Source organism: Helianthus annuus, chromosome 9, assembly GCF_002127325.2.
Source record: "Helianthus annuus cultivar XRQ/B chromosome 9, HanXRQr2.0-SUNRISE, whole genome shotgun sequence".
NCBI classification, from domain to species: Eukaryota; Viridiplantae; Streptophyta; class Magnoliopsida; order Asterales; family Asteraceae; genus Helianthus; species Helianthus annuus.
The window spans coordinates 58,932,812-58,959,051 of NC_035441.2; the positions used below are offsets into that span (position 1 = coordinate 58,932,812).

The 26,240-nt window shown below is 42.0% G+C and overlaps 1 non-coding gene across 1 annotated transcript; it reads right to left on the minus strand.

Annotated features, from left to right (window-relative positions):
* Positions 1-21,349: 21,349 nt before the first annotated feature.
* On the minus strand, positions 21,350-21,456 carry LOC118482406. The gene has a single exon (XR_004868446.1). It is a non-coding gene; the product is annotated as a small nucleolar RNA R71 (small nucleolar RNA).
* Positions 21,457-26,240: the final 4,784 nt, after the last annotated feature.

The window sequence follows — 26,240 nt, forward strand, 5'->3', positions numbered from 1 at the left end:
AAGGATTTCGCGTGGGTAATAGTAACAATAAGTTCAAAAAGAGGGGAACAGGGCAATCCTTTTCACCTCCTTTCTGCCGAAATTGCAAAAAGAAACACTATGGACAGTGCAATATATTTTGCAACTTCTGCAAGGCGAAAGGACATCGGGAAGAAGACTGCAGAAGGAAAACAAGAATCTGTTATAACTGCAGAGAAACAGGACACTTCCAATCTGAATGACCTAAGTTAGCTAAACCAGCAGACAGTAGAGCTAAAACAACTGAAGGAACTACTAAGAAAAATGCACGAGCATTCCAGCTGACCACTCAAGAAGCCGAACTCATTCCAGACGTGATAGCGGGTACGTTCTTAGTACATAACGTCTATGCAAAAGTATTATTTGATTCTGGTGAAAACCAAAGTTTCATTAATACTGCATTCTGCCAAGCTCTTAACTTACCTCTAAATACCCTTAGGCAGATCTTTACTGTTGAAACGGCAGATGGAAATTCTGTCAACATAGACAAGGTTTTGCAACAAGTAAAGATAGAATTGTTAGGTCATAAGTTTTCTGCAAACCTGTTACCTATGAATTTAGCCGGATTCGATGTAGTGTTAGGAATGGATTGGTTAATAGCCAACCATGCTCGAATCCTGTGTGATAAGAATTCCGTAGAAATCCGTACCCCCACAGGAGAAGTAATTCTAATCACAGGAGATAGACCTCGAAAGCCACTAAAATTCATTTCAATAATGAAATTGGCTAGTTATTCAAGGAAACAAGAAATGGTGTATATGATTTCTGTAATCATTAACACTAAAAGTAAAGAACTCCAGGACATCCCTATAGTTTCAGAATACCCAGATGTTTTTCCAGAAGAATTACCTGGGTTACCACCTGATAGGGAAGTAGAGTTTAGAATTCATTTAATTCCAGGTACTGCACCAATAGCTAAGACCCCTTATCGATTAGCACCTACTGAAATGCTAGAATTGAAAAAGCAATTAGATGAATTACTAAGCAAAGGCTTTATACAACCGAGTTCATCCCCTTGGGGTGCACCAGTGTTGTTTGTGAAAAAGAAAGATGGATCAATGAGAATGTGTATCGATTATAGGGAATTGAATAAAGTCACAATTAAGAACCGATACCCATTACCTAGGATTGATGATCTTTTTGATCAATTGCAAGGAGCTAGGTATTTCTCTAAGATAGACTTAAGATCTGGATATCACCAGTTGAAAGTGCAAGAGGAGGACATACCTAAAACTGCTTTCAGAACTAGGTATGGTCATTATGAGTTTACAGTCATGCCCTTTGGATTAACAAATGCTCCAGCTGCATTTATGGACATGATGAATAGAATCTGTAAACCATACTTGGATAAATTTGTAATCGTGTTCATTGACGATATACTCATTTATTCCAAAAGTCAGGAGGAACATTGTGAGCACTTGCATACACTCTTAACTTTGTTAAGAAAGGAAAAGCTTTATGCCAAATTCTCGAAGTGCGAATGCTGGCTACAAGAAGTGCAATTTTTAGGTCATATGGTAAATCACGAAGGAATTCACGTAGATCCTGCTAAAATAGAAGCAATCACGAATTGGAAAGCTCCACGAACGGTTATGGAAGTTAGAAGTTTTCTAGGATTAGTTGGATATTATAGACGATTTATTAAAGATTTCTCTAGGATAGTTGTACCTTTAACTAAGCTAACCTGTAAAGCCGTTAAGTTTGAATGGGGATCTAGACAAGAGGAAGCTTTTAGGATTCTAAAGCACAAATTAACGAATGCTCCAATTTTAGCTTTACCCGAAGGAACCGAGGATTTTGAAGTATACTGTGATGCTTCAAAATTAGGATATGGATGTGTGTTGATGCAACGCAAAAAGGTAATTGCGTATGCCTCTAGGCAAAGAAGGTGGATGGAAATCTTAAGTGATTACGACTGTGATATTCAGTATCACGAAGGAAAGGCAAACGTAGTCGCAGACGCCTTAAGTCGTAAATATCATGAAAAGCAAAAGCGAGTCCGTGCTCTTAGGTTAAATCTACAATTAGATTTAATGGAACAAATAAAGGAAATTCAAGAAACGGCAATCAAGGACGATGCCGAAGGAATGAAAGGTTACCTAAAGGAATTAGAACAAGGAAAAGATGGAATTTAGAGATTCCACAAGAAACGAATTTGGGTACCTAAGCAAGGAGAATTAAGAAATAAGATTTTAGAAGAATCTCATAAATCTAGGTATACTGTACATCCAGGAAATAATAAGATGTACCAAGATTTAAGAAATAATTTTTGGTGGATAGGAATGAAAAAGAATATAGCCGAATACGTATCTAAATGTCTAACCTGTTCACAAGTTAAAGCCGAACATCAGAAACCTTCAGGACTACTACAACAGTTAGAAATGCCTATATGGAAATGGGAACTCATAACAATGGATTTTGTTACTAAGTTACCCAAAACCAGAAAAGGCAATGATACTATTTGGGTAATTGTGGATCGATTAACCAAATCAGCTCATTTTCTACCAATGAAGGAAACCTTTAGCATGGAAAGGTTAGCCAAGTTGTATGTAGATGAAGTAGTATCCTTACATGGAGTCCCACTCTCCATTGTATCGGATAGAGATAGTCGTTTTACTTCCCGTTTCTGGACAAGTTTCCAAGAAGCAATGGGAACTCGACTTAATTTAAGTACCGCATATCATCCTCAAACGGACGGACAAAGTGAAAGGACGATACAAACCCTGGAAGACATGCTCCGAGCATGTGTAATTGACTTTGGTGGTAATTGGGATAGCCATTTACCATTAATTGAATTCTCCGATAACAATAGTTATCATTCGAGTATCGAAGCTGCTCCATTCGAAGCACTGTATGGACGCAAGTGCAGAACTCCCGTATGTTGGGCAGAAATAGGAGAAAGTCAATTATCGGGTCCAGAGATTGTGCAAGAAACTACTGACAAGATATCGCAAATCAAGGAAAGACTGAAGACTGCTAGAGATCATCAGAAGAGCTATGCAGACAATCGCCGCAAGCCGTTAGAATTCCAAGTCGGAGACAAAGTACTATTAAAAGTATCTCCTTGGAAAGGAGTAGTACAATTTGGTAAGAAAGGAAAACTGAGTCCAAGATATGTTGGACCATTCCCAGTGATCCAACGAATAGGACCAGTAGCTTATCATTTACAACTACCAGAAGAGTTAGCTGGAGTACATGATGTGTTTCATGTATCCAATCTCAAGAAATGTTTATCAGATGAATCCCTGGTAGTACCTCTTCAAGATATAGAGGTAAATAGAAGACCGGAAAATCAAGTTTCTCAAACACAAACGACTAGTGCTAGTAAAAGTCAAATGGGAATCCAAGAGAGGACCAGAATATACTTGGGAACTGGAATCAGAGATGAAGCGAAAGTACCCTCATCTATTTCAGTAAATCTCGAGGACGAGATTTTTCTCAAGGTGAGGAGGATGTAACAACTGCCACTAAAATCAATAATTAGGATGTTAATTAGTCAATAAGAAAACCATAATTGAGACACCCAATTAATTCTGCACTAGCCCTAAAATTTTCAGAATGATCGGAATCAGGATCAGAGCCCCTAAAACTCGAGGGGGGCAAACCCTAGTTGATAATTATCTAAATTAAAACGTTGCTTGGTTCTAATTGGCTGAAATCTTGAGTCACCAAGGCTAGTCCCGAGCCTAGGCAGCCTATAATTAGACTGCTTAGCTTACGGACCGTAAAGGTTCGGGCTTACGGTCCGTAAGGGAGCCTCAAAACTTGCTATAAATAGCCGACCTTGGCACTCACCTGTAGAAGTTAAAACGGCGTAAATAGCTTCTGTGTACGTCGAGTTCAGGCCATTATACCACAATAAACACACACACGATCACGAGGTGCTGCCGCAATCAGGGTAATAACTCGATCGCTATTACGATTCAACGTCCGATCGATTATAACTATCCAACGATTGTCCGAGTGCTGCTCAAATTGAGCGTGTACTTTGTTATTCATTGTGATTTCAACTTGAATGTTTGAGTGCTGTTCGAATTCGGACTATGCTCTGTCATTCGTTGTGAATCCATTGAATTGTTAAGTATCGCGCTTGATAATAGTTGTGAGGGTTTAATCTCGTGAATTGACGTAACTGCTGAATTAGATACTAATCCCGTTTGTGTGTGCATTGTTATTTAAATTAGGTTAGAAGGCTAATCAGTAAAGCTTATACTCTGCTCGTAAATCTGCAATGTGAGTCATTCCTCTTTTATAAACTCTTTTCTCACAGTTTGTGAGTCAACTGTTTTACAAAACTCCAAAACTATTTTCAAAGTTATAATTACAGGGATTAAGACTATGTAATCACCAAATTACAGCCGGTATGTGGGGTTTTGTATACATTACTTATTTCCCGTCACACTTGGACAAACGGGTGGCCAAGGGGTGATCTGACCACAGTCACAGACACCATTGGACAAATGGGCTAGCCAATGGATGGTCGAGTGACAAATACTGTGGATAGTTGGTCTGATATCAGAAACATTGTAATTCCCCTTAATACTGTAGATTATAACAAATGTGTCGTTTTCAGTAAAATGAATGATTCACTCAGTATTTCCCCGCTGACAAAACCTTTTTCAAACATGTTTTAGGTGATCTGGTATGAGCAAAGAAAAGTGCCGTGGAGCACTTTCAGCTTAGAAAAGTGGCTCAATGTAAATAAATAAATGAACATGTTTTGAAAATAAAGATTTCCCTGAGAAATCACATTATTGTAAATTTCGGGAATTTATCCCTAAGTTATGAAACGGGCAGTTTGAATGATTGAAAGATCCTGTTTTAAAAAGACTTCCGCTGTCGCCTAAATTAAATACCACGGGGTTCCTGTCCCGCGGCTCCTGAAACGGGTCAAACCGGGTCGGGGGCCGTGACACCTGGATATCCTTGGCTCATTTAAAAAGTGAATGGCCACAACTTAAGCACAAGGTGTAGGCATAACACCTCCTGTTGCGTATGTAAAAGATATACTCACTCGTAAGGGTGTCTTCTTGTGAGATTATATTTGTGGTGTGTCGATTAATCTTGATTGGTTTGTATGATCACCGGCGCTAAATATTGGACAAACATGTAAATCAGATACAAGATTTTTATTAATAAAATTGTCCCAAGTTATAAAATGTTTTTGTGCCTTGTGTATTCAAATCAATTTTCTAAACGTTTTCAAAATGAGTCAGTTAAATTGTATTTACCAGTGTAAACTGACGTATTTTCCAAAAAAGGTTAAGTGACAGGTACTGTACGTAATTGGCTAGGAGCTCAAGGCGTTAATAGGGAATCTTGCAAGTTCTAGATGCCTAAAGTCTGTTGAACAGTTATCTTTTATTTGATCCGCCTGTGGATCCCTTTACATACCATTTGTAATACTTTGATATTCTCATTCGGTTGTAATATAATTATCTTTTACTTCCGCTGTGCATTTAAATTGTGTTGTTTGACTATGATGATATCAACTACGTCACGATACTCCCCACCGGGCGCACCGGTAATACGTGAAAATATCGCAGTGTGACACTTTAACCGAACCAAACAAGCATACCTCTGACCGGTTCAGAGGTTTCATCTAAATGAAACCATTAAGTGGCTAACAAACAGCCCCTTAACATATCAACTAAACAATTCAAGAGAATCAAGGGTGGGGTACCACCTTTGTAACCGGTTTTGGGGGGGGGGGTTTGGTTTAGTTAGTTTGTAATGGTAGTTACTTTATTTAGTTAGAAGTTAAGTAAACTAGTTAAGAGTTTAAGTGTTATGTCATAATATAGTGTGTTATGATGTTCGGGGACCATAACTAGCTTAGTAAAAGTGAAACAATGTGTTTAACAATATTTTTGTGTCCCGGGTAATGTCCGGTTGTTCGGTTGGGTACCGTTCCGTTAAAGTGCTAAGTTGTGTCATATAGTGTCCTTTATGTAACTTTTAGTGACACTTTTAATTCCCGACACTTAGGAAAGCATACAGGACCATTCTGTCATGTTTTTGCACATTACTAGCACATTTAAATGCTGAATTTTATTAATAGATGCAGAATTCTGCATTTAGAGTGGGTTTTAGGCACTTTCCGGCACTTAAACTATCACCTAGTGACGCAGTTTTATGGTCCTCACTTCCCTACACTCCATACTAGTGTAGTACCTTGACTCTGGCTCATACTGGCCTCAAAAACATTGTCTGTCTACGTGCTGGCATTGTCAGCATGTTTTCTGGGTTATCCGCTCACTGTGCTTTGTGCATCAAGTTTGTCACTAAAGTTTGTGTGCAATAAATGGAGTGACAGTATGAAATGTGATGCATATGTATGTATGATACAAAAATCATAAAGCAGTTTAATCATCATTTGGAATTTAGCACAGTCATTAAGCATAAATCAATATTAATTAAACGTACGGATGCATGCAAGTTTGACAGTTGTCACATTCTCCCCCCGTTAAGAAAATTTCGTCCTCGAAATTTGTACTACCTTAACTCCTTATGGTTACGTCACACGCGTATATGAATAATACCGAGGTAGATAATCACCAAACCGAATCAAACCTTACTCACATCAGGTGAGTCCAAGAATATATAACAACCCGAACCCTATGGTTAAAAGGTATGTGCTTTTAGCATTAGATGTCAAAGGTACATGACGTATTTGACGTATAGTCTAGTGTAATCCAGCTAACAGGAGTTCCACAAAAGAGGAGTTTTGACTAATAAGTTTCTCAAACGATCGATCGGAATATGCAAGCGGGCTTTCGCAACCCATAGCATCCGCTATATGAATTCAAAATCAACAACTCAAATGTAACAGTAAAATGATCTGTCAACTCCCAAGTAAATGGATGGTAAGGTTTAGTGTGTTAACATTCTTAAATTTCAAAAGTACACCGAATGAAATACAAGCGAATATGGTGTATCAATGTTTTAATCCGTAGTTGCATCAGGAATGTTTAAATGACAAGCCAATCAAAAGTATGTGTGGTTTGAGTGAGATGGTTGACCCTAGCTAGCACAAGCTACGAATTCATACCGACACCACAAGGTGTCATAATTGACATAATGCAATAATTGTGGTGATTGAACAAGTTCACCATGTTTGAAATCAAATGAATGTACACTGAAACAATCTGAAGATTTGATTTACACAATGTCATAGCGTTTTCAACTGAGTACGGAACATCAAAGAACCACTGTTTCCGATGAAAGAGCAATAATTACTGTGAGAGACCTTCAACCAATAATGAAAGAATCGTTAAGAGGTACATTGTGATATGAAATGAATCGATGTACCATTGCCTTAATACACAACTGTGTTGAGACTGCTTTGGTTGTGATAAGCAAAATGGATTCAGAGCAAATAAATAAACATTTGAATCTGTGTATGAGGTGCATAAACAACTTAGCGCAAGCTTCAATTTTGTGAAAGTATCACCACAAAGTGTCGAAACCGACAAACGATTTAGTGGAGTCGTAGATCAACCAAGTCCACTACGACTCGAAACACAAGAACTTTTGTAGAAATATTTGAATATGATGTTCCCAATACATCATATGACGTATTAAATTGAATATGCGAAATGGATAAGTTCAAGCAATTGAACTTGGTAACCTAACAATAAACGTATGTATCAACGAGGGTATCTCAGCATGGTTACGAAGATAAACCATGAATGTAACTTGAAAGAAATGAAGTCTCAAGAAAGTGTGTTGACTTGGTAACAAAAGAGCCAACAATTACAATAAAGCAGGTCATTTGAATTACAAATCTGTAACTAAATTTAGCAAAATAATTTTTGAATTTCACTTAAACGTTTGTTTGAATCGAAACCACATGCGTAGCAAATGGTGCATGTGTGTCATAAAAGTTTCCGAGTCCTGAAATAATGAGTATTTGCTAAAATGAAGAAGTGACCAAGTATCAAAGCAAAAGTGTGTTCGCTCTCAGTGAAGAAAATTGGCGCGATGCAACTACCATCAGGGGAGTAGAGATGCAAACCTCTACTCGCTAGAAGCAAAAGTGGTGATCTCAACAAAAGAAATTTAAGTACTTTCTGATTGGCTGATTGAAATGGCATAAATGTCCGTTTAATGGTGTTTGATTGAGTCAACAGATGTAGTTCCTAAGTGACAACCTTTACGAGTTTGGACATGGGTTCCCAAGACCCTAAGTACATGTTTCCTAGATTCTCAGAGTTTCGTATTCTGTGTAAAACTATTTTGTGCATTGTGCAGGAAACACCATTTTTGTGCACGTTGAAAACAAGTTATTGTCCCACAATTTCCCCGGTATACTTTCTTCCTGAATCCTCAGCTAATGATACTCGATCATCGATCGGTCGTGAAATGGTAATTGAATCCTCATAGTTAGTTAAATAGGTAATTCGTTAATCCTTAGCAAGAGTCACCGACTCTTGTTGGTTAGCTCGTTCGGCTCCTGGTAGTCTGATGTTCATATGAATGCTATCGTCCTTCATCTTGACGAGCAAAACTGGGGTTACCCAATGCGGGAATTTGGTCAGTTATCTTCCTTCTCTATCAGCTAATGAAGCTACATTGTCAATCCTTGCCCCTTTGAAGGTATATGTTGTTAAGGTGCATTAATAGCAGGCGCGGCGCCCGGAATCAAATCGATGCAAAATTCGACTTGTCGTTAAGGAAATAATTCTGGCAAGTCTTCGGGGAAGACTTCAGGTTATCCCCTCATCACAGAGATATCTTCAAGTTTTGGTTCATCAGCTCCCTGTCTACGACATGAGCCAAGAAGGTGTTGCATTCTTTTGCGCAAAACTTTCGTGTCTTCAATGTCTGATGATCCGTAGGGGCGTATCCTACTCCATGAATTATGATCGTTTCCCCTTTCATCATCAGAATGTGGATAACAACCTTCGTTTGATTACTTGACAGCCAGTCCATCCCAATTATCACATTGAAGCTTCCCTTAAGCTAGTTCTACCGAATACTGGATATCTATCTTGCTTACTTTTATAACAAGTATATTCTGAAGCTAAAATTTGACAACAATATCAAATAGCAAAGACGCATAACATTGTCTACTATGAGGCGTACCGATAGCCATGTTTGGATCCTGGCGTGTTTCCTTAGCTCTGGTGTTAGACATTCTTCCCACGATTGTGTTTAATCTCCCTTGGGCAATCTTTCCTAAAGTGCCCCATATCACCCCAGTTATAACATCCCTTACCTTTCTTTCCATGTTTCGTCTCATGCCAACACGTTTCCCTGTTGTGCCCCACTTTGCCATAGTTGTCACACTTTCCATTTTTACATCGCCCAGTATGATGTCGTCGACACTTGTCGCATTGAGGTAGTTTACCCATGTACTCTTTTCCCTTTTTGGCCTTGTTGTTGCTATTCGTCTGAGTACCCTGCTTGAAGTTTGCAAACTTTCTCTTGTTGTCTCCAGATGACTCCACATGAGTCTCCTTTTTCTCCTCGGATGTTGAAAATTTGTTTAGTCTGATTGCCACTTCAGTCAAGGTCACACTTAGATCAATGGCCTCAGCGATCGTTGCAGGCTTTGATGTTGTCACCATGCTCATGATTTGGGGTGCCAATCCCCAAATAAAACGCTCAATCTTTTTAAATTCTGGTTCTACCATGTAGGGGACAATACGCGATAGAACATGGAATTTCTCCACGTATTCAGCTATTTTTGGTCCTTCCATCTTCAAGTTCCAGAACTCGGTTTCCATCTTCTGGCTTTCTGTTCTCGAATAGTATTTCTTATGCAATAGTTCTTTCAATTGATCCCATGTCAAAGCATACGCAGCAGCCTCGCCCATTGTTTGAACCTGGAGTTTCCACCATGACAGAGCCCCATCTTGGAATCGTCCGGAAACGTACGTAACCTGATGCTCTGGGGCGCATTTGCTTACATGTAAAACAGAATCCGTCTTCTCAACCCAGCGTATGAAGGCTGCAGCACCCCCAGTGCCGTCGAAATGCAGGGGCTGGCAGCCCAAGAACTGCTTGTAGGTGCCGCCTGCGATATAAGCAACATTATTCGCGTAAGGTAATAGTAAGGCACTCATGGAAATGTCCAAACATTTTGTAATGTGTCTTAAAGGGCTAAACATTACCGTTGGGTGGGTTATTTCCTAAGGTACCTCCGCTGCGCTCGGAGCGAAGGGCCTCGTACTGTGCGATGACATGTAAGATGCATTCTTGAAATTCCGCCTCTGTCGTCGGCAGAGGGTTGCTGGTATCGGTGTTCCCTTGAGTCGGCATCTTCCTAGAAGAAGGTTGGTTAGGTCAGGTCTTATTCAGGACACGAGCACACAAGCCTCTACTTAACGAATAAGACTTCAGAAGTGTATTTACATACGTATATAAGCAATCATATAACGGCATTATTATTGTACAACTTGTAGGTAGAAACACATTTAATGAGAACATAACAAGCAAGCACGTAGCATAACAATTACTGTACCATCGTGCAAATCAATAACGTGTCTAGTGAGAATATAGTGACTGAGCTTTCATTATTTACCAACCACAATCACATTGTCTACGAAGTGCATCACATCACAAGGGACACAGGGTCACCCTACCCTTGCCCAACCAATCTATCAGTGCATCAAAATTGCGTGGTCAAAAGTAGTCTCCAAAAGTCTCCACAGTCTCAGCTCATTTGTAGTGTCTCTACCCCAGAGTAATGTATTCCGCATAAATCCAGAACTCAACTATACTGGTGGCTGAGGTGGAGGAGGAAAGAAAAGTAAACTGTTAACATGCGTAAACTCCTCCTCGAGCTTGTATATACATCGAAGTAACTAACTGATCTGTCGCTCGATAGTAAAGAAACGAGCATCAAAAACCTGGGAAAGGCGTTATAGCAGCAGGCGAGAGCGCAAAAGAAGTCTTTGGTAATTGTGGATGATCAAAGTATACTGGTAATAAACAGGGTGGAGGTTGTGGTGTCAGCTTAAGCTCCAAAACTTTGCGACTTATATCCTCAAACTGTAGCTGATGTTACAGGAGCACTCATCCCGAGGGTAGCCTCCAAAATGTTAGGGATGGTAAGGGTCTAAAATCAGCATAGTGTATTATAGGAACCATCGAAATGGCTCGTCCAACGGTGTAGAGGTGAGTGTAGCAAACGGTGCGGCTTGGGAAGTCGGGAAAAATGTTGTTGTAGAAAAAAAACCGTTATGCGGGTGCTGACCTGGAGTACCTTCCCGGGGTGAGGGTATGTCCTGAAGGAAACCGGTAGGCATGTCGGTGCAAGGGACGTCGGTCTTCATAGGAGCAACATCAGCAGGTGTAGGTGTAGCAGAAATGTCTCAACGAAAGGAGAATCAATAGGTGCAGGTACTGGGCTGTGTGAGGGTATGTAATCTTGAGCAGGTGTTAGTGCAGTAGTCAAAGCGGCGGCGGCGTCCGTGTCTGTAGCAAAAAGCGGTAACCTGCCTGTCTGTAAAGCCGTAAATGTCGCAGACTCAAGGGAGTCTGAAATCGAGTGTATACTAGAATCAGAGGATAGCTTGATAACAGGGATCTCAAAACGTAAAATTAGTAACAAAGTTCTCATCTAACTTTCCATCGTCCTGGGTGTCAACGGGAGGATCATCAACAAGCAAATTAATGTCGTCATTAAACAATTTGTCAAGAGGCAATTCCTCGGGGGAAATAACCACTAAAGGTACGGCGTAGAGGATTGGAGCCAGAAGGTGTTCTCCACCGAAGTGTCCTAATGGTAAGGTGGTCGTCGACCGAAACAAGAATGACAGGAGGATTCTCGTCAGCCATCAGTAAGGATAATTCATCGCCAAAGTCTGGCAGCGCGGACGGCTGGAAGTCGTCCTCGTCCTTGGTCAGCATGTCAGGGTCACTCTCAATGTCTGACGTAAATATCTCCGGCGCAGGTATGGTCTCATCAGGTGTGGTCCCTTCATCTGTGGCGGTGGCCATAGGGTCGTCATCATCTGACAATTCGTTCCCCGAGGAAGGTGACGTGTGTGCCGGTACATAATAGTCATAGCATGCATACAGTAATCATTAACACTTTGTGTATTGCAAATAAAGACAATTCATTATGTAATCATGTATTCCCATATTCGTCCTAGTTTTCCCAGACTATGTGACAACTCGTGTTCTAGAACCTCCTTGCTCTGCTTTGATGTACTTGTGTGAACAATACGTGACCAGTTAATGTATTTGGTTTCAACAGAATGTTACGTTTATCATGCTATGTGTTATATGTGTAATGTGAATATATGTATATATACTAAACCGTGGTCGCACAACACTAACCTACGCATAAGCCAAGCGGGCTTCTTGAAGCCCAAAACCTTAAAACCCAAACCGAACCCAACTCCACTCCCTTGTGGCTCGTATATATGCATGTGAGTTGCATATCATTCTATTCTTTTCAAGCATTTGCAAACCCTATTTCCTCTCAAACAAGCGACGGCAGGAACTCCTCTTTGAAGCATTGTTTCTCTCGATCAAGCTTTCAGCGAACAATCTCATCACCTCTCGGTTAGTGAACTCGTTTCTGTTTTGATCCTTGTCAACGAACTTGCTGAATATGGTTAGTGGGTATTAGAATGGTTGTTTATGACCTAGGGGTTTTTGTTAAAGATTGTGGTGGATATGATTAACTGTGCACATGATATTGATTGTTGCGAATGCTTGATAGGATTTTAGAGTGACTAGTTGATTTAACATTCAAGGAATTCGGTAACATCTATATGCTAACGAACTCATGAAACTGATTTAATCGATGGTTGTGATGATTGTATGTGAATTGATGATTCAGAAATAAATATGGATCATGGAATAATATGCTCATTCGAATTGTTTTTGATGTTGTTATGTGTCGTAATGTTCAAACAAAGATCTAGGGTTCATAAGAACTAACGGAATATGGAAATTATGGTAATTGAATTGCAAATTCGAGTGTGTAACCGCTTTCCATAAATCTTGGTCAATCGCACAAGGGAGGGTGTCACCTGTACACACGGATCGCACAAGCCGTGCTAGTCGCACAAGTCCGGATGGGCTTGTGTGAATCGCACAAGAAAAGGCCCAGTCATATCATCTGTTGGGCTTGAGTACTGTCTGGGCCGCAGACCTGTTTTCAGTCGCACAAGTGGATCCAGTCGCACAAGTGCAGCCTGGTCGCACAAGGCTCACTATTGGCGGATCGCGCTATTGGGCCAAACCTGTCTGGGCCGAGTGTTATAATTGGCTGCACATACCTATTGCACAGCCTAAAGACCAATCGCACAATGGACAATGATCGCACAAGATTATATGAATTGCATGAATCGCACAAGTTGATTGTTTGTTTGTATGTTTGGGCCTTTGTTTGTTACGTGATTTCTTCTGTTGAACTCGTATGTACTGTTAACTGCCATGAATATACATGTAAGCCATGATCAATACGTGTATGCAAATGTGTGTAGAAAACATACGTGCACTACCTAAATACGAACCTGACTTGTATGGTACACCTATGTTAGGACGTGGTTGACCACAATATAGCTTGATTGACTTTTCTGTGTATCTGCCGAGCAAACCAAGGTGAGTTCACACTCATACCAAGGCAAGGGATTCCCGGTAGGAAGGGAATGGGATTGATGAAATGGGATTGAACAATTACTTGTACTTACACCGTTACTAGACTATCTACCATCGTCCTCGGATGCGAAGGACCCATACGTAAAACCTACGTATACTTGTACTTACCCCTGTCCTCGGGTTGCGAAGGACACTTACGTAAAACCTACGTAAACCTATACTCACTACTACCTCGAGTTGTGAAGGGCACTTACGTAAAACCTACGTAAACCCCCTCGTACCACTGTCTTCAAGTTAAGAAGGACACTTACGTAAATCCTACGTAAATCTCATACGTACTACTGTTCTCGAGATTTGAAGAAGACTTATGATTACATCTAGTCTAGTACATACACCCATGGGAAGCCCCCACTAAATGAACATACAACTGACTTAGTCAATAATGCATGGTGATGCAACGGACCTATTATTATTACGAACTTACTTACTGTGAACTCGCTCAACTTTGTTGTTGACTCTCTGTTACATGCCTTGCAGGACCTTAGGTACACATGGAGCTTGCACGGGAGGCGCAGTCGTTGTGGGACATGGATCGTGGACGCCATGTTAAACTTTATAACACTTGAACTTGTTACTTACATTGGGTTTCATATTATGCTTCCGCTACTTAAATTATGGTTGGTTTGAACATCAATTGTATTGTGTGGAATATGATAAACTATTTTAATTTTATGTTCAATATGATTGGTGGCTTGATCCTGGTCATGTCACGCCTCCAAGCGGTGGTACTCCGCGTGTGGATTTTGGGGGTGTGACAGATTGGTATCAGAGCCATTGGTTATAGAGAACTTGGTTTTAATAAGGGGAAAATGTTTTTATTAAAACCAGACTATAACCAGTATAGTGCTCAACGATCCACAACGACGCTTCGCTCCACGTGCAAGACTCAACATTCTAGATGATATGGCATATGTTTTATTGCCTACTTGCTAGATTCCATAGAACTTTGCTCACGGTATGCTTAGATACACATAACCACTATTGCTTGAGAACACTTGTGTGCTTACTCTCGTCTGTCATCGCCCTATTCGCGAACCTCTCTTACTTATGTTACCTTTGCTATGAAGATCATGGCTGGACGCGTTAACATGACACAAGCCCAGTTGACGGCTCTCATTAACGAACAAGTTGCTGCGGCACTTGCAGCTGCACAAGCAGGAGATCAACACGCTCAGCAACCTGTTTGCACTTTCAAGAATTTCATGGACTGTCATCCAAGCACGTTCAGTGGCACTGAAGGAGCAGTTGGACTCCTCCATTGGTTTGAAAAGCTCGAGTTCGTATTTGAGATGTGTGAATGCCCTGAGGCTCGCAGGGTGAAGTATGCCACTGGTACTCTAGAAGGAATTGCGCTGACTTGGTGGAATGCGCAAGTTCAGATATTAGGGTTGGCAGCTGCTAACGCCACCCCTTGGAATGATTTCAAGGAACTCATCAAACGAGAATACTGCACACGTGATGACATCCACAAGCTGGAAGTGGAGCTCTTTCATCTGAAAATGACAGGGTCAGAAATTGAAGCTTATACGGAACGGTCAAACGAGCTGGCCATCTTGTGTCCAACTATTGTGGACCCTCCAATCAAGCGCATTGAGTTGTATCTCAACGGGCTAGCGCCAGAAATTCAGAGCCATGTGACATCGGGTAACTTTAATAATATCTAGGATATTCAGCGTCTTGCTCATCGCCTCACGGATCAGGCAGTAGAACAGAACAGGCTGCCTAAACGTATCAGCGCTACTGCTATCGCTACCACTTCAGCTACTCCCAGTGACAACAAGCGAAAATGGGAGGGGGATTCCAGCAAGGGTTCAGCTTCAGTTCAGTCTCAGGTTCAGCAGCGAAAGACTGACAACTATCAGAGTCCTGGTCAGCAATCTTCGGGCAATCAGGGAAGGGGTGTGTATCGAGGAAATCACCCCGGATGCAATAATTGTAACAGACACCACAGTGGCCAGTGCAACAAGGGTCGTTGTCAGAGGTGTCTCAAGATGGGTTATGAGGCCAAGATTGTAGGAGCCCACGGCCTGTAACTCAGAACCAGTAGCAGCAGCAAACACTGCAGAATCAGCAACAGGGCAACAAGGGATGTTTTCATTGTGGCGCCGAAGGTCACTTCAAAAGACACTGCCCCTAGTTGAACCGAAACCAGAACAACAACAACAACAATAACCAAGGCAATGGAAACAACAACGGGGGGAATAACAATGATGGGAACAACGGCGCTAGGGGTCGTGCATTTGTGCTGTGGCAGCGTGACGCAAGGAACGATCCTAACGTGGTTATGGGTAAGTTTCTTCTTGACGACTTTTATGTTACTGTTTTATTTGATTCGGGAGCGAATACCAGTTACGTGTCTCTAAAAGTTAGTCAAATGTTAAAACATACACCAACACCCTTAAACACCAATCATGTCGTAGAGTTAGCCAACGGTAAAAGTCTAGAGGCCACACACATAGTTCAGGGTTGTAATCTTATCCTCGCTGGTCAGACTTTCTCTATCGATCTCATTCCTATAGCTCTGGGTAGTTTCGACATCGTCATTGGTATGGATTGGTTGTCCCAACAGCAAGCAGAGATCTTATGCAAGGAGAAGATTGTTCGTATTCCCCGTTCTGGTAAGGAACCTCTCGAAGTTCAAGGCGACAAGAGTGGTGCCGTGGTTGGCATCATCTCCTTCCTGAAGGCCCAGAAATGTTTACCAAAGGGTCACACTGGCATTTTGGCACTTGTTACAGACGCATCAACGAAAGAGAAGAGATTAGAGGATGTCCCAGTTGTACGTGATTTTCCTCAAGTGTTTCCTGAAGACTTACCTGGTCTACCGCCTCACCGCCAGGTCAAATTCCAGATCGAGCTAGCTCCAGGAGCAGCACCCATAGCTCGTGCACCATATCGCTTAGCTCCATCAGAATTAGAAGAACTGTCCAAGCAACTACAAGAGCTCTTGGATAAGGGCTTCATTCGTCCTAGCTCTTCGCCCTGGGGAGCTCCAGTATTATTCGTGAAGAAGAAAGACGGTACCTTCAGGATGTGCATAGATTATCGCGAACTCAACAAGGTGAGAGTGAAGAATCGCTATCCTCTTCCACGTATTGATGATTTGTTCGCTCAGTTGCAAGGATCGAGCTACTACTCAAAGATAGATCTGAGGTCAGGCTACCATCAGCTGAGAGTCCAGGATGAGGACGTCTCCAAAACAGCATTTAGAACTCGCTACGGCCACTACGAGTTCCTAGTCATGCCATTCGGGCTAACGAACGCGCCTACAGTCTTCATGGATCTTATGAACAGAGTATGCAAGCCTTATTTAGACAAGTTTGTGATTGTCTTCATCGACGACATCCTGATCTACTCCAAGAATCAGGAGGAACACGAGCAGCATTTGCGACTTATTTTGAAGCTCCTTCGAACAGAACAGTTATACGCCAAGTTTTCGAAATGCGACTTCTGGCTTCGTGAAGTCCACTTTCTAGGCCACGTGGTAAACAAGGACGGGATTCATGTGGATCCATCCAAGGTAGACTCGATCAGGAACTGGCCTGCACCACGTACACCAACGGAGATACGCCAATTCTTGGGTTTGGCAGGTTATTACAGGAGGTTTATCAAGGATTTTTCCAAGATTGCACAGCCGCTTACACTACTAACACAGAAGGGTGTCACCTACCGTTGGGGTAGTACTCAGGAAACAGCTTTTCAGCACTTAAAAGATAGGCTCTGCAGCGCACCTATTCTTTCATTGCCAGAGGGCACGGACGATTTTGTGGTTTACTGCGACGCATCCATTCAGGGTCTTGGATGTGTGTTAATGCAACGTGACAAGGTCATTGCTTATGCGTCACGTCAACTTAAGGTTCATGAACGAAACTATACTACGCACGATTTAGAGCTGGGAGTTGTTGTTTTTGCACTTAAGATATGGCGACACTACCTGTACGGTACCAAGTGCACTATCTACACCGATCACAGGAGTCTCGAGCATATCTTCAAGCAGAAGGAATTGAACATGCGTCAACGTCGATGGGTTGAGCTACTAAATGATTACGAATGCGCCATCAAATATCATCCAGGCAAAGCCAATGTTGTGGCTGACGCTCTCAGTCGGAAGGATACTACGCCTAGGCGCGTACGAGCACTACAACTTACTATTCAGTCTGGTCTTCCTGCTCAGATACGAGATGCTCAGGTAGAAGCATTGAAACCAGAAAATGTCAGGGCTGAAGCCTTTCGTGGCTCAAGGCAACGGTTGGAACAAAGGGAAGACGGCGCCTATTATGTAACGGGGCGTATTTGGGTCCCCCTATATGGCAACTTACGCGAGCTTGTAATGGACGAAGCACATAAGTCTCGCTACTCGGTACATCCAGGTTCGGATAAAATGTACCACGATCTCAGAACTACGTATTGGTGGCCTAGCATGAAGGCCCACATAGCGACTTACATTGGCAAGTGTTTGACCTGTGCGAGGGTCAAGGCAGAATATCAGAAACCATCAGGCCTGCTTCAGCAACCCAAGATACCACAATGGAAATGGGAGGAAATTTCCATGGATTTTGTTACTGGCCTACCTAGATCTCAGCGTGGAAATGATACTATTTGGGTGATCGTGGATCGACGCACAAAGTCTGCACACTTCCTAGCTATTATGGAAACGGACAAGTTCTCCACTCTAGCAGACGTATATCTCAAGGAAGTTGTCTCAAGGCACGGGGTGCCGACTTCTATTATCTCCGATCGTGATGCACGATTTACTTCAGAACTGTGGCAAGCGATGCACAAATCTTTTGGCTCTCGATTAGACATGAGCACAGCTTATCACCATCAGACGGATGGGCAGTCTGAGCGCACGATTCAAACCCTAGAAGACATGCTTCGGGCATGTGTTATTGATTTCGGCAGCAGCTGGGAAAAACATCTCCCTTTGGTGGAGTTTTCGTATAATAACAGTTACCACACCAGCATTCAAGCCGCTCCATTCGAGGCATTGTACGGACGTAAATGCCGGTCACCTCTCTGTTGGGCAGAGGTGGGGGATAGTCAAATCACAGGTCCAGAAATGGTAGTTAATGCTACTGAACGGATTGCACAGATACGGCAACGCATGGCGGCGGCCCGTGACCGTTGATGTGTGTAAAATGCAACATATAAATCACATCAATTAAGGCATAAAACTAACCCTTTTTAAGTACTAATGTTGGAAAAAGAGTGTTTTTGTCTTCCTTTTGTATTTTCAGGATGAAATGAGCTCAAAATCACAAAAGAAGCAAAAAGACAACTAATTCTAGCATAAATACAAGAAAAGGAACAAAAGTAGACTGCCCGGACCCTCAACGGCACCTCCCAAGGCAAAGAAGAGAAAACAGAGACTGAACACGCCCCGTGTCCAGCGAACACGGGGGCGTGCCCAGGAAGCAGCAGAAAAGACAAACCAGTAGAAGCTTCCATTGCCCACCACGGGGCCGTGTCCAGCGGGCACGGGGGCGTGGTGAAAGTACAGCAGGCGCATTAATTGTAATTGCGAATTACAATTAATGAAGAGAGAGAATGTCAGACGGGCACGGGGGCGTGTCCAGCGGACACGGGGCCATGCCCAGCCTTCTGTTCAGCCTATAAATAGGGGTGCTTGGCTTCATTCCATTTCATCCCTTGGCACACCACCTCTCTCACACTTCATCCACCACCCACCACCACCATAACACCATCATCCACCACCATCATCCATTGTCCATCGTAGAGTGTGTGAGTCGTCTCGGGGTCCAAGATTGATAGTAAGAGTTCTTGACAATCAAGGCCATGTTTGCCTAAGTCTCTTACATCACTTGGTGAAGACAAGTGTTTAGTATAATACTTTTTATTTTTAATCTTTTGCACTTTTTATTTGGTTTTGTATTAATGACTTTAATAACTAGTTACTTATGTTGAAGGTGATCTTTCCTTATCGTTTGTCCGTGGTGTCTTGGCGTTATTTTACTGTCTATATAAAATAAAAGATTTTCACCATTCATATCTCCACGGTCTATATGGAGGTATGTTGGCTACCTGGTCGGGGGTTAAGGGAACGGTTTGGTAAGGGTCTTGCCCTTGTTCAGCGTTTAGAGGTCCTGCTTGGGACCTGGGTCAAATTTAGTAGGATCTCCTTCAATGCCAATAGGTATTGGATGGCGGGGATCCAAACTCTTTGACCCCCTCATAAGTTAACTACTATTAATACTATAACCCGGCTATTTAGGACTGTATCCCTGCTGACTCAGACTACTTAGCCGAGGGTAACGTCACCGCCAAAAGCGGGGCCTACCACAATTTGCATTAATAACTTAATTCATTATCTTTCAATAATCCGACCCTTTAGGATTGTATCCTTGCTGACTCAAACTACTGGGTTGAGGGTAACGTCGCCTTCAAAAGAGGGGCCTACTACAATAACTAAGATAATCTCTTAAACAAGTGCAAAAGTGCGAAAATAATCAAAGGTTATACTAACACACGTGTCGGATCCAAGTGATTCATCTTGTCTATCTGTTTTTATTTTATTTTATTTTTCAGCATTTAGTTAGTTTTTATTTTTCTTAGTTTAAACATTTTTCTCACTTTTTGATTTGATTAGACGTTGAGGATAAACCGGTATTAAAAGCTCTTGTGTCCTTGGACGACCTCGGTATCTTACCAACACTATACTACGTCCACGATGGGTGCACTTGCCCATATGTGTGTTTAGTGTTAGTAAATATCGTGTTTTATAAATTTAAAACTTGGCTAAAAGTGTAAAAGGGGCTTAAATATTCATCAAAATTATAACACACTTCACGCACATCAAGTTTTTGGCGCCGTTGCCGGGGACACAAGGATTTTAAGAAAGTTAGGAATCAACGGCCTAATCATATTTTTATTTTTCTTTAATTTTTTAGGATTTTTTCTTAGATTTTCAGCTTCTGCAGAGCTCAACACGGGGCCGTGCCTGGTCGGACACGGGCCGTGTTCAGCATCGTCACTGGCAGTTTTTGTTTTCCAAGTTACAGAAGGCTGACCACGGGGCCGTGCTGGTGCAACACGGGGCCGTGTCCAACTTCCAGTAACTGGGATCTGGAAAACAATCACTGAAATTCCGACCACGGGCCGTGTTCGCTCAACACGGGGCCGTGGTGAACCTTCTGACCAACATTCTTTTTTGTTTTTATTGCAGGACTTGGAACCCGACGCCACCCTCACGTAGTGTATGAGCTCCAGTTCCAATAAAGACATAAAAGAACCACTAGAAGAACCCGAACGCTTTCTCAGAAAAAGGTTAAAAGCCAAAAACCAAGAGAAGGTTTCGGGTAATCCACCTCCAATGGCGGACCAACGTACCCTTATGGATTATCTACGACCCACCGTAGGTAATCTAGGCGCCGCTATCAATGCTCCGAATGTCGAAGCCAATAACTTCGAACTTCGGCCACATTTGATACAAATGCTCCAAAACTCCGCAACCTTCCATGGGCTTGCGGACGAGGATCCCCATCTACATATAACTAATTTCTTGGAAATATGTGATACCTTTCGGATCAATTGAGCATCAAATGACGCCATCCGCCTCCGTATGTTTCCCTTCTCACTAAAAGACCGAGCGAAAGCTTGGCTCAACACCCTCCCAGCTGGATCGGTAAACACCTGGGATGAACTAGCCCAAAAATTTCTATATAAGTATTTCCCTCCTTCTAAAACTGCTAAGTTAATGGCTGAAATTAATACATATTTACAAGAGGACGGGGAATCCTTATATGAAACTTGGGAAAGGTTCAAGGAGCTATTACACAAGTGTCCCCATCACGGCCTCGCAATATGGCAACAAGTATCCACTTTCTATAATGGATTGTTGCCACACACTAGGCAGACACTTGATTCTAGCTCCGGGGGACTTTTAGGTAATCGACGCCCACACGAAATATATAATCAAATTGAGGAAATTGCTCAAACCAATTTTCAATGGCACACCCCCCGGGGAAATAAGTCTATCGCCCCGGGCGCCCATAAGGTCGATGAAAGCACTTCTTTACAAGCCCAAATCGAGGCTCTTTCTTCAAAGATAAAAAATTGGAAATGACAAAAACAGTCTCGGTTATGGCTTGTGAAGGGTGTGGTGGGTCACATGAAAATTGGAGTTGCATGAAAGAAACAGACGATCAACAAGAAATGGTAAACTACATTGATAATAGACCTAGGCCGCCGGGTCCTCCAACGGGAACTTACAACCAAAGGTGGCGAAACCACCCAAACCTTGGTTGGAGGGAACCCGGCAATAGTAGTAACCAACAAACCCAACGAACAAACTTTCAGCAACCAAGAAATGAGTCACAAAATTTCACTCAACAACAAGGTGGACGAGAAAGGCTCGAAGATACTATATCTCGCCTCGTCTCTGACACTGATAAGAAAAACTCGGAAAGATTTCTACAATTAGAATCTAATTTTAGAAATCAACAAGCTAGCATTCAAAACATAGAAAAATAATTAAATCAAATAGCTCAAAATTTTTCCGAGAGACCGCAAGGCGCATTACCTAGCAATACCGAAACAAACCCAAAGGCGCAAGTTCACCTCATCACACTACGAAACCGCAACGTAGGGCCTGCAGAAGTGCCACCGCCAACGGAAGAAACAGTACCGACACCTCTGCAGGAGAAGAACTCTCCTCCATCACCAGAGCCGACCAAGGCTCCTCGAGCTCCGTACCCCGGTAGGTTAATTCGTCAAAAGACAAATGAGCAATTCACAAAATTCGAAAGTCTGTTAAAACAATTGCACGTCAATATTCCTTTTATCGAAGTCCTAACCCAAATGCCCAAATACTCTAAATTCATGAGGGACTTCCTTACGCATAAGAGAAAAATTGAAAATTTGCAATTAGTTAATTTAGGCGAAGAATGCTCTGCCCTCGTGCTCAATAAACTTCCCCAAAAGAAAATCGATCCCGGAAGCTTCACGATTCCATGCTCAATAGGGGAATCGCCCGTTCGCAATGCCTTAGCCGACCTAGGAGCTAGCATTAACCTCATGCCCTCGTCAATGTTCAAAAGGCTCGGCTTGGGAACCACGAGCCCTACAAAAATGAGCATACAACTCGCTGATCGATCCGTCAAATTCCCACAAGGTGTCATCGAGAATGTCTTGGTAAAGGTAAGCAGATTCGTTTATCCAGCTGACTTTGTCATACTCGATATGGAGGAAGACACCGAGGTCCCCCTTATACTAGGGAGACCCTTCCTTGCCACAGCCCAAGCAGTGGTGGATATGAATGACGGGACACTCACCTTGAGGTATGGGGATGATGAAGTAAAATTCGGAGTTGGGAAGAGAATAGAAGATGACGACCCAGTCAATTACATGAAGGTTATTGATTCGAGCTTGGATGCTGCTCTCCGACGGTGTAACATGGGACGCCAAGCATCCCACTCAGAAAATATATAACCTCGAATCGGGTCTAGCCAAGGACCCTTATAAACGTGGCGCACCACGGAGGCATTCCGCGGAACTATCCTTAGTTTAGTTTAATCTTTTAGTCTTATTTTGCAGAATAAAACACACTCATGGTGGTAATGGATGAAAAAGGGAACGAGAAAAATGGAACCATGCACAAAGAACAGAGCAACCCGACACAAATCTCCATCACAGAAGGCTCAACACGGGCCGTGCCCAACCAACACGCCCCCGTGCTGAGCCACCTGCAGGAAAACACCCAGTTCAGGTAACTGGACACGGGCCGTGTTCAGCGGACACGCCCCCGTGTCCAGGCTTCTGTTTCAATTCTCTAATTTTTGTTACTGGCACTTGACCACGGGGCCGTGCCCGGTCACCACGGGGCCGTGTCCAGGATGCCAGTAACATAAATCTTTGCTTTTTAACTTACTTTTACACATCCTAATCGACCAAAAACCTTATTTTTGGACACATTGAGGACAATGTGTAATTTAAGTGTGGGGGGGATGCTAAAACCTTGAATTTTGCAAATCCTAAACACAAGCCTTACACAAAACTCTATTGGAACCGCTAAACACCCCAAATTTTTTCAAAAAAATTTTTTCATTTTTTTTATTTACTTGTCTTAGTTTAAGTTGGGAATAACAAGTTCTAAAAAGGTTATATTTTTACAAGTTTACAACCGATAGCGTCATGATAACAAAGAACCAACATAAGAAAATTATGAAACGGCATAACAAGGCTAGTTAAAAATTCGATTATATATACTTGATCACATTAAAAACCCATTCCCACAAAAGTGAGTTTTGAGCCTTTATTGAGCATAAAAATATACATATTTAGACTAAATGCTCATTTTTCGTTTCTTGTGTGAATAGCCGCTTGGTTCTTACAAATCTAGAACTTGCCACAACAATACATTCCCGGTCCTTACCAACTTAAACCCAAGTAAATAAATGATGGAGGCATTAGGACTAACCATTTTTCTTTCAAAACCATTATTTTTCATTTTTTTTTACCACCTACCCAAAATCCCCCTAGATAGCCCCTTTGAGCCTAAACCTTTCATTTCATTACCCCAAAACCCTTTTTACCCACCAAAAACCCTTTTTATTTTTCACCCTTTATTTTAGTAACAAGCTCGGTTCTTCGTAAACTCGCCTTTTTATGTGATGAAAAAAAAAACAATGATGAAGTCAAAAACAAACAAAAGCTATATAAAAGCTTGTTTGGAGAAATACTTCAAAATAAAAAGTCGCTAAAGACAAGGTATTTTACGAAAACCGACGCTTTTTACGATTTTTCGCCCTTTTTACTAACCACTAACCCAACCACCCACCTTTAACCCAAGCCTAACCCTTCACCCCAAAAGTCCTCTTGATATTTACAAAGGTAAAAAGTTAAAAAGGAGGAGGATTGATTTCTTGGCAAGCCTATGGAAGGCGTAAGTTCCATGCCGCTCTCGAGTGATTCACTAAAAAAATACACCTTCGGCCGAGTGTTGAGTGATCCCCCGTGAGGTATGTGAACTTGTATATAAATGGAATTTTAATAAGGCATGCTATGCCCAAATAAGTAATTTATCTTATGAAACGTTCAAAATAAATCATAACGAATAGGATTGTAAATAAATAAAAATAAAACTTACAAAGACCTTGGATTCCCGACACTCTAGGACAAGCTAAAAACTTTCTCTTCTACCTATTCCATTTGGGAGTGTAAGCCACATTTAAAGAGTTTTGCTTGAGGACAAGCAAAAGTTCAAGTGTGGGGGTATTTGATGTGTGTAAAATGAAACATATAAATCACATCAATTAAGGCATAAAACTAACCCTTTTTAAGTACTAATGTTGGAAAAAGAGTGTTTTTGTCTTCCTTTTGTATTTTCAGGATGAAATGAGCTCAAAATCACAAAAGAAGCAAAAAGACAACTAATTCTAGCATAAATACAAGAAAAGGAACAAAAGTAGACTGCCCGGACCCTCAACGGCACCTCCCAAGGCAAAGAAGAGAAAACAGAGACTGAACACGCCCCGTGTCCAGCGAACACGGGGGCGTGCCCAGGAAGCAGCAGAAAAGACAAACCAGTAGAAGCTTCCATTGCCCACCACGGGGCCGTGTCCAGCGGGCACGGGGGCATGGTGAAAGTACAGCAGGCGCATTAATTGTAATTGCGAATTACAATTAATGAAGAGAGAGAATGTCAGACGGGCACGGGGGCGTGTCCAGCGGACACGGGGCCGTGCCCAGCCTTCTGTTCAGCCTATAAATAGGGGTGCTTGGCTTCATTCCATTTCATCCCTTGGCACACCACCTCTCTCACACTTCATCCACCACCCACCACCACCATAACTCCATCATCCACCACCATCATCCATTGTCCATCGTAGAGTGTGTGAGTCATCTCGGGATCCAAGATTGATAGTAAGAGTTCTTGACAATCAAGGCCATGTTTGCCTAAGTCTCTTACATCACTTGGTGAAGACAAGTGTTTAGTATAATACTTTTTATTTTTAATCTTTTGCACTTTTTATTTGGTTTTGTATTAATGACTTTAATAACTAGTTACTTATGTTGAAGGTGATCTTTCCTTATCGTTTGTCCGTGGTGTCTTGGCGTTATTTTACTGTCTATATAAAATAAAAGATTTTCACCATTCATATCTCCACGGTCTATATGGAGGTATGTTGGCTACCTGGTCGGGGGTTAAGGGAACGGTTTGGTAAGGGTCTTGCCCTTGTTCAGCGTTTAGAGGTCCTGCTTGGGACCTGGGTCAAATTTAGTAGGATCTCCTTCAATGCCCATAGGTATTGGATGGCGGGGATCCAAACTCTTTGACCCCCTCATAAGTTAACTACTATTAATACTATAACCCGGCTATTTAGGACTGTATCCCTGCTGACTCAGACTACTTAGCCGAGGGTAACGTCACCGCCAAAAGCGGGGCCTACCACAATTTGCATTAATAACTTAATTCATTATCTTTCAATAATCCGACCCTTTAGGATTGTATCCTTGCTGACTCAAACTACTGGGTTGAGGGTAACGTCGCCTTCTAAAGAGGGGCCTACTACAATAACTAAGATAATCTCTTAAACAAGTGCAAAAGTGCGAAAATAATCAAAGGTTATACTAACACACGT